Consider the following 8,834-nt stretch of genomic DNA (forward strand, 5'->3'; position numbering starts at 1 on the left):
ACTAATTTAGTTCATTAGCTTATAAGTCATCATATATTTTCATATTACATCCGTAGTAAACAAGCATACGTCCCTCTTGATGGTGAGAGGTCACTGTAGCCTATATCTGCCAATTATTTCAATAAATTAAATGCACAGTGCGAATTTCAACTTTCTATAAGTATATATTTTTGCTATAGTACAAACAAGTATGTATGTATGAACAATATTTTCAACTGGTACACATGACATGTTATCTCACTTAGATTGTGTACACAGCTTTTATACGGAACCTTACACTGTCGCAATATTTCACGGATCAGGCATATGCCAACATACATATTTTATTAGTTAAGTTAAATAGCTACACAATCGTCACCAGATTTCCTACGAAATTACCAGCATCTGGGAGGTCGTACCACCATACCTTAACTCCACCACTGCTTGATCATTGTCACAATTGCTTAATGAATTTCATGAAAATTGATTGAAATTTGTAATACTCTTGTTAAGTAGGCTTACTCGTAGATAATAAGCACTATCATCATTATAAAACCATATTTTACTGAGGTTCAGAAATAGTATGTATGTAGTATGCAGTAGGTATGTAAACTTACCTAACGTGACCGGGTCCAGTCTGATTGTCGGATTACTTTGTTGTTCAGTAACGTTGAACATGAGCTGGTAGTGCAGATCAGCGAGTCCTTAGTACACTGAAAGGAAATAGTCAGACATTAGAAATATTCATATAGAAAGAGTAAGAAAAGGGTATTGTTTAGAGTGGGGTTCTGCCAAATAGGAACAATATTATTTCACTTATCTACTCACGGGGGCGCGTCGCTTAATTTGGGAACTAAGACACGCCCGTGAGAAATATTGTGTCAGAAAAAACAACGCATACTACAAAATTTACAAAAAGAAAAAAATATTAAAAAGTTTGAGAACCTCTGCCTTGCAGTTCATATCTACATGAGTTAGTACATAAATAAGTTAATAATGAGTTTACTTAGCCAATAAAGTAAGTATAAGTTTAATTTTCACTTCATCGCTATAGTCATCGCTATCCCTCGCAACTAAATTTTCTAAATATAATATTATTAATGCCATGAGGTATTAACTTTTAAATTTAATAATTAGTACGTGCTATTATAATATAATAAAAGTACCTTTCATTTATATGAAGTCAGTAGATATATGGAAGACGGTCCAACCTGAAGCGTGGTCTCTCGGGTAAAACCTGAAATTGTACATATTGAAAAATTTGTTAAATAGGGTGTATGTATGTTTAAGGAATCTTATTTATAAATACTCGTCATTAAGATTGTTTATATTTCTCTAGTTCATCTACAGTTAGAAAAAAAAACTACCATATCCATTTTTCCAAGTAATGCGGTTTCCCTGCCGAATCGTTTAACTTACTAAGTAGGGTTAATTAAGTCTAAGAATAGCTTTTTAATGACAAGATGTTTTGTACTTACTTGAGGATAGTGCTAAGACGGAGTACAGTCCATAAAGGACACACCGGAAAATTGTCCCGTTCAGTTTGCAACTAGTTGGAATTGTTTAGGTGTTGATTACCGATTAGATATACTGAAAATTAATATATACATTGTTTAAACCCATTATAACAAGAACAATATTTATATTAAGTCTAGATTTTCAGTCTACATAATTTTATTTAAGTGTCCAATCCAACTGATATCTTTATCTTTGAAAAATACAGTTTGTACAAGACTCAATGCTCATTTTTAAATGCCATAACATTTATTTGAAGGCCTACAAATATTACTTTCCATAATCAATAAGCTAGTGCCTCAGAAAAATAATTAAGTCATTTCATTGTTTGGAACCGCAAAAATTTTATAAATTCCAAGTACAGTTAGGTAGCCTAGGTCAAGTAAATTAATCGAAGATATATTTTTGATGTTTACTCTTTAAACGAGGTGTGTTCAGGAGTTTCGTGTTTCATGACAGATTGAAGAGTAAAAACAAAAGCTTACCTTTGCTGTAAAGTTAAGGATCCAGTTTATTTACGTCCATTGCACTAGGCTAGATTTTACTAGGTCTACTGTACACCTAACACTTATTGCAATGAATTAAAATAACGCGTTTTCGCCTGATTTCCTAACGAATTTATAGGTTATAAAAATTAAAACTGACTTAGTGACACAAACATATTTTACATTGATCTGAAAGTTTATTCTTCGGACCACATTTGAAATTTTAAATGGAAAACATTTGTTTTAAGTTATTACAGATTCATGTTGTAGGCAGTATAGCGCTAAAATGGTCCATACATAAATAGATCTGTCATTCTTTCGCGGACAAAGCGGTTTCGCGGTAAACAAGATAGATTGATAGATTAAAGAAAATAATTTAGCCACAGATAACATATATATACGCTTTTCCCCGCCAAAAGGTGTTCTATTGGCGACAATACTCAGCCTGTCATTGTTCTTAAGTTGGTATGGTTGATCGTCATACAATTTTGTAGCAGATGAGATTATGATCAAGGTGTCACATGTTGTCCAATGGTTTGCGGTTAGTAAATACTTTATAAAATCAAATACTTTAAAAAGTAATTACTTTGTAAATGATGAATGTAGGACTTCTTATAAATAAAATGAAATTTTCTTTGCCTTCGAGTCAGGGTAGAGTGGGGTAAAATGGGATAGGTAAACTTTTAAAATTATTATCTAGTTTTTATTTCCATTTTTATTATTAATTTTGATTACTTTTAAAAGCGTTGGCTTTCTGTAAACAATCGAGTGAAAGCGTAATTGAGGAGGAATGAACGAGTGTATGTGTATAAGTTAGAGGTGATGAATGCTTATAGATGTATGTTAGATAGATTGAATGGCTGGATATGACGGATGTAAGATATGAAAGTGTGTCTCGAATGTTTCTTTTATGGAATGAGTGGATTGATACAGACAGACAGTGCTGAAAAGTGATCAAAACTAGTTTGGTCGGAAGTTGTGGGGAACAAACAAGGGGGGGAATTTTGGGAACACATTAGTCATAAAATTCTTATTGGTTAGGTTAAAATCCATTTGGATTCGACCCATTTCAAGGGTAGTTTTTTGTGGCTACTCACTCTACAAGGTAATAAGACCCACACTGAATCCACACACCTCATCTTGAATGGGATGTATTTGACAATCGACATATTTAAGGGCCGATATCGTCTAGTGAGAACGAGGCTCTTTTCAATATTTGTTTCCTTGTTATTTGTTCAAATATGTGAAGTTTAGTATCATCAAATCATTTCTTCATTTGATCAAGGATGTAGTACCAAGTTGAGGTACAAGCTTATGTCATTTAAGGTTTGTTTTATAAAAAAAAAAAAAAAAAACACGCTCAAACAAACTTTAAGTCCATATATTTTATTCAAGTATGAGACATGCGCCAAAACATGTGGTTGGGAGTGATTAGGTAGAGGAATTGGTTTGAGTTCCGACAATGGAGATTGAAGGCTCTGGACTTATAATGAGAGCTCTAAAGGTTTCTTCGTAATTGCGTGGGAAGTTATTGTGAACTCGTTGAAATTATTACGATAATTATTCCGGTCCAACAGTGTGGATGGAATGAATATTCGCCGCGACCGGGGAACGAGCTAGCAAGAACGGGTTAATAGGACCTATCAGATTCACAACCTGGTATCCCTGGCGATGCGTGGACTCTGAGAAAGGAGTTATCATGGTTCATTGTCGAGATTCTGATGAGCTGATTTCAAAACTGAGTCACTAGCAGTTGCATAGTATTGGAAAACACACCACACGATTAGAAATGGGGGGATATTTCCGACTGATCTAGAAATATTTTTCTTTTTATTCTTTTATTCAATTTTATTGCTTCTTTTGCTAAGTGAGATTGGATTTTTTTACAAACCACTTTGTATTTTATAAAAGAAATCCAATCGGGGGCGAGTTGTAACAGAACAAGCGTCTATGACGAGGAAGTTGACTCGTTATTACATATAAAACTTACGGCGAATTAACTTTTCCTTGACCAACTTTTTGGTGCATATTTCCTTTGGGATTTCATTGAATATTTTAACAAATAATATCTGTGATGGTTAATCACATGTTTAGTTACGTCATCAGTCATAGAAATCACTATAATTCGATGCACAACTTATTGGAAAAAACTTATTTACAAACTATATTCACATGGATGGATTGTTGACACTAACAATCTGATCTGTCAAACGTATGGCGTTCCGATATTGCGTCTTGGTTCCAATTACAAGTCAGAGAGGTAATAATCACTAATATTGATTATTATACTCCTTGAGTATATCATTTAACGTAATATTAAGTAACAAATGAGATCTTTCATTGCGAAGTCACTTACTAAATTGATTTAAACAGTCTTTCACAAATTAATATTTACGTAAAAATATTTACGGAACACTCCACTATTGGACTACATAGGTATCAATACCAATAGCTCTGTCTCTCTCTAAAACAGCTGCAATCTGCACGTGTTAATAAGCAAACATCCGCGTGATGATCGTGAACTTTATTGCGTAGAGCGTATGAGTGTAAACAAAGCACTTGTGATCTTTTTCTTATGTGCGCAAGTTAATGGCTTTCTGTCGATGTTGTGTCGATTGTGTGTCGATACTGTGTCGATAGTCGATAGTATGTCGATGTTATGTCGATACTGTGTCGATAGTCGATAGTATGTCGATGTTATGTCGATACTGTGTCGATAGTCGATGTTGTGTCGATGTTATGTCGATGTTGTGTCGATGTTGTGTCGATGTTATGTCGATACTGTGTCGATAGTCGATAGTATGTCGATGTTATGTCGATATTGTGTCGATAGTCGATAGTATGTCGATGTTATGTCGATATTGTGTCGATAGTCGATGGTATGTCGATAGTATGTCGATGTTATGTCGATTGTGTGTCGATACTGTGTCGATAGTCGACGGTATGTCGATGGTACGTCGATAGTCGACGGTATGTCACGATTAAGATCTATAAAAGGGTCGGAGCGAGCCGACGCGCGTCATTCTTACAATATCCACAAGACTAACAGTGTCCCTGGCTTTCGTGTGTTATACTGGTGAGTGAAGTTGTTCTGCTATTATTTCTCTGTTTGTTTTTACTTGGAAATTATTCTAAGTGATTGTAAACTTTGAAATTGTGTCTCTGTTTGATTGTGCGGGGACAATATCGTCGTACAGTTGAACCTAGACCTGTGGTGGAATTGCTTTACCGTCAGTTGTGGGGTTATTTTAGTGTTCTATTTATAGTGTAGTGTTACATTTAAATTGATGTGTATAGTGAAGTTTTCTGTGCTTTGTTTCATGAGTGCCGTCAAGCAATACAAAGACTGGGTCGATGTATGGCTGGTGCTTGGAGATAAGTCTGTGTTTGGTTTTGTAGGGAGTAATTCTTGCAAAACTAGGCTTAGATTATAGCACGTAAAGGAAACTTCATTCGTTTGTTTAATTGGTCAGTAAAATTGAAATTAGTAATTTTCTATGGGGTTATTTTGTGAAAGTTATAAGCCAGATCATTGTTTGTGACAGACTGTTGTCCGGCTAGGCGCTTCTTCCCTTACGGTGTCAAACAAGGAGCGTTTAGGGGTCTTTTTGTTCCAAGTGGAGGGCTTGGGCGCTTTTATTTACTTACAAAAGCGTATTTTCTCACCGGTCTCAAAGAGTCCAACTGTTAGATGGAAGTGAGGACTTTCACGATTGACGAAAGACATTAGGAGTAATCCTTGCTCACTGAAGTCGACAGTATTTGAGGCTGGGGTCCTATAAATATATATTTATTTACTCGGTGCTTTGGTTCATGCTGGCGTTGGTCGCTGGGGATTTCGGTTGTGATCGATCCACATCTAAGTAAAGTTTGATCGCGGCTGGGTCTCCCATGTGGCTGGTACTGGTGTGTCCTAGAATACTGGATATATACACGGATAGGGCGATCTACTCTCTGCTACCCTAGCCCGCGGGCAAAAGCAGAGGGGGATCTGACCGACACAAGCCTATAGGTTGCCTATCTCAGCTTCGCTGGCTGAACTGTACAGCTTATGGTAGGGATACACTTGTGCATATTTTGAACACAAGATCTATGGTAAGTGACGGTCTGTGTTTCAGATATGCTAGAATAGGGAAAATGATAGGAATAGGGTAGAGTCACACACTATTTCTATAAAAGTAGAGTTCTTTTATGATTGGTCTTGGAATATAATTGGTCAACGTGTATTTGTGGAGAAATAATTTAACTACTACTATTTATATGGTTTAAATGGACTTTAAATGTGGTGTTTATTATCTTAATATATGTGGTAAAACTGGTAATTTATAAAATCTCTTATTACTTAATTTTTTTGAGTGAAATTAATAATTGTGGTAGCAATTTCTGATTCTTCGTGTAGCATCGAGCCAGTGAGTGTTGCTAACTAGTTTTTCAAGGTAAATTCTATCAAGTTGGTTAGAGAAACAAACTATACTTTGGAATAAAAAGCATAAGTTTGTTATAGGGCCCAGTGGCATGTGAGCGCCGTCCACTGATGACAAGTCAAAAGCTTCAAGGAGTTACTAGACTTACTTACTTCGTTCTCAGTGGTAGCAACTACTCGGAGCCTTGATGATACATTAGAAGGGTCGAGAAGTTATGGTCTATTAGCAGTATTGGGGAAAAGGGGGGTTTAGCTAGGGAAAAGAAACAAAATAAAAAAGGGGTTAGTTTGTAGATAGATAGCCCTTCAGGCTTACTTGCTTAGGATGCCCGATAATGTGGTTTGATTGGGCCTAAGGATTCCAGACGGTATCGCAAGTTCTCACCCCAAACCGGAATCGAAAATAGAGCGTAGCCGATGTTTTCTAAAATATTTTTTAATATTTATTTTATGTATGTTTCACTCACTAACTTTTATTCTAAAAATTCCTTCATCACGTCATTAATTTTCTCACTCATAACTTTCTAGGCCTAAATCTGATAAAATACTCTTCTATAACACTATATTATTATGCTACAATAACCTTTATTCTTCTTTAAAATATAAATAAATAAAGTTTTAAAAATTAGTCAAAAATACAGCTGATACTCATTAAAGGATCTAAGTTATCGCGGTTCACATCGAAGGGTTCTACTTATTCACGCTAGACGATCACAAGGCCAAATTTAAGGGGTATATTTAAAGGGGGTTAACTATACTGTTGATTAGTCAAGTAAGTAAGTAAATAAGTAAGGTGAGCGGTGGTTTAGTTACAAGATAATGACGATTCATTCATGCAAATTCTTTTTAGCTAGTTAAGACCATAACGTCATTTTAAGTAAAAGTACAGTACAACTTTATTTTTAGCCTGCATTAAGCCTAATAGTTTAAAGCCAAACCGTCATTACGTGCACAGTGTCACTATACCTATCTCAAAACGTTTAGAATTGTTAAAGTACTAGTGTCATTATAACAAAAATGACACTGTTACTTTAAAATGAAACTCAATATTGAATAGTTAATACAAGTTCAAAGTGACACTTTAAGGATTGATACAATGTTCCATAAGAAAATTGTTATACTTACCATTCAATCTCGCGGAACACCGTCACTAAACACAAAATGACAACTTTCGTCTTAGAGTTCACTACATTTTGATCGGCGTCCAGGTCATTAATGCAAACATGACATTGTTCCCGTCCCCCACGCGTCTATTCCCACTATTCGCCATAGTGACATTAGCGCCCCCTGTCGCCCCTAAGCAAGCTAAATTGATGGGTGTCTTTGCATTGCGTTCGTTATGAACGCGCGACCTAGATGGCGTTGTTAACTAAAAACCTATTGTTTTTGGATAGTGTCACTATGTTTTTCAAGGAGCGTCGCTCCTTGAAAAACACAGTGTCATTAAATGAAAAACGTCTTTTTTGGGTACAATGGTTTAAAGTTTTGAAATTTTTGAATTGTCAAAAATTGCCATTTTTACAACAAACTTGTAATTTTTTTGGCAGTTCTTGTTAGTTTTGTGACTAAACCTGATAGATATAATAGTAAATTGTATTTTTTTTATTTTGTTTCTAAGATAATTAAGCTTAAACAAAATGGTAGTGACACTTTTCCATTTATTTTTGTTTAGGGACACATGACAATTTTATATCTTCGTTTTACTTTGTGGAAAAATGACACTATAGCCATTTTTTTTATGAAATGTACCTTTTATTTCAATGAATAATTAGCAATCAAACCACCTTTTATGTATATACATTAAAATTTATTGAATTAAATGATATTCGGTCTCAACCCTATATCTATTTAGCATTACTGCCCTTAAAAACTAGTGTAAAACTCTCCTGGCTTGCCCTCTGAAACAATAAAATATAACTAAAAAAATATTAGAAACAAAAATCACTTTCAGTCTTGACATATTCGTTAGTAATACAACATTTATTTTAATATTCATAAAATTCATGACATTTTATACAAAAAATTTAAATTGTCAGGAAAAAGTAACCAAAGTGCATTCAGGTTAAAATTAAAAAAAAAATCAAACGCAATAAAATTAACAAATATCGAAAAAAATGACTTAAAACTAACCTTAAAACCCAGTGTTCCTCCCTCTGGCCCTTCGTGTAGCTTCCATGCGATCAGTTATGGACCAGACCTTTTAGCACAACTTGCCTTGTCGCGCGCGAGTCCATACATCAAGCACGACTTCAAGTATGGACTCGCGCGCGACAAGACAAGTTATGCTAGAGGGGCTGATCAGTGTTACGATCAGTTTTTGAGGAATATTTTCCCATTCCTCAATAACTACGGCTTCCAGCTGGTTGAGGGTGGCTGGAGCAGGATCCCGTGACCAAACAAGCCGTTTTAACTCATCCCAGAGATGTTCGATG

The 8,834-nt window shown here is 35.2% G+C and overlaps 1 long non-coding RNA gene across 1 annotated transcript; it reads right to left on the minus strand.

The window, feature by feature from the left end:
- Window positions 1-412: 412 nt before the first annotated feature.
- On the minus strand, window positions 413-1,566 carry LOC125237924. The gene is made up of 3 exons (XR_007178393.1): window positions 1,458-1,566; window positions 1,146-1,216; window positions 413-692 (listed from the first exon to the last, which is right to left on the minus strand). It is a non-coding gene; the product is annotated as an uncharacterized LOC125237924 (long non-coding RNA).
- Window positions 1,567-8,834: the final 7,268 nt, after the last annotated feature.

Source organism: Leguminivora glycinivorella, chromosome 22 (genome assembly GCF_023078275.1).
Source record: "Leguminivora glycinivorella isolate SPB_JAAS2020 chromosome 22, LegGlyc_1.1, whole genome shotgun sequence".
NCBI lineage: Eukaryota > Metazoa > Arthropoda > Insecta > Lepidoptera > Tortricidae > Leguminivora > Leguminivora glycinivorella.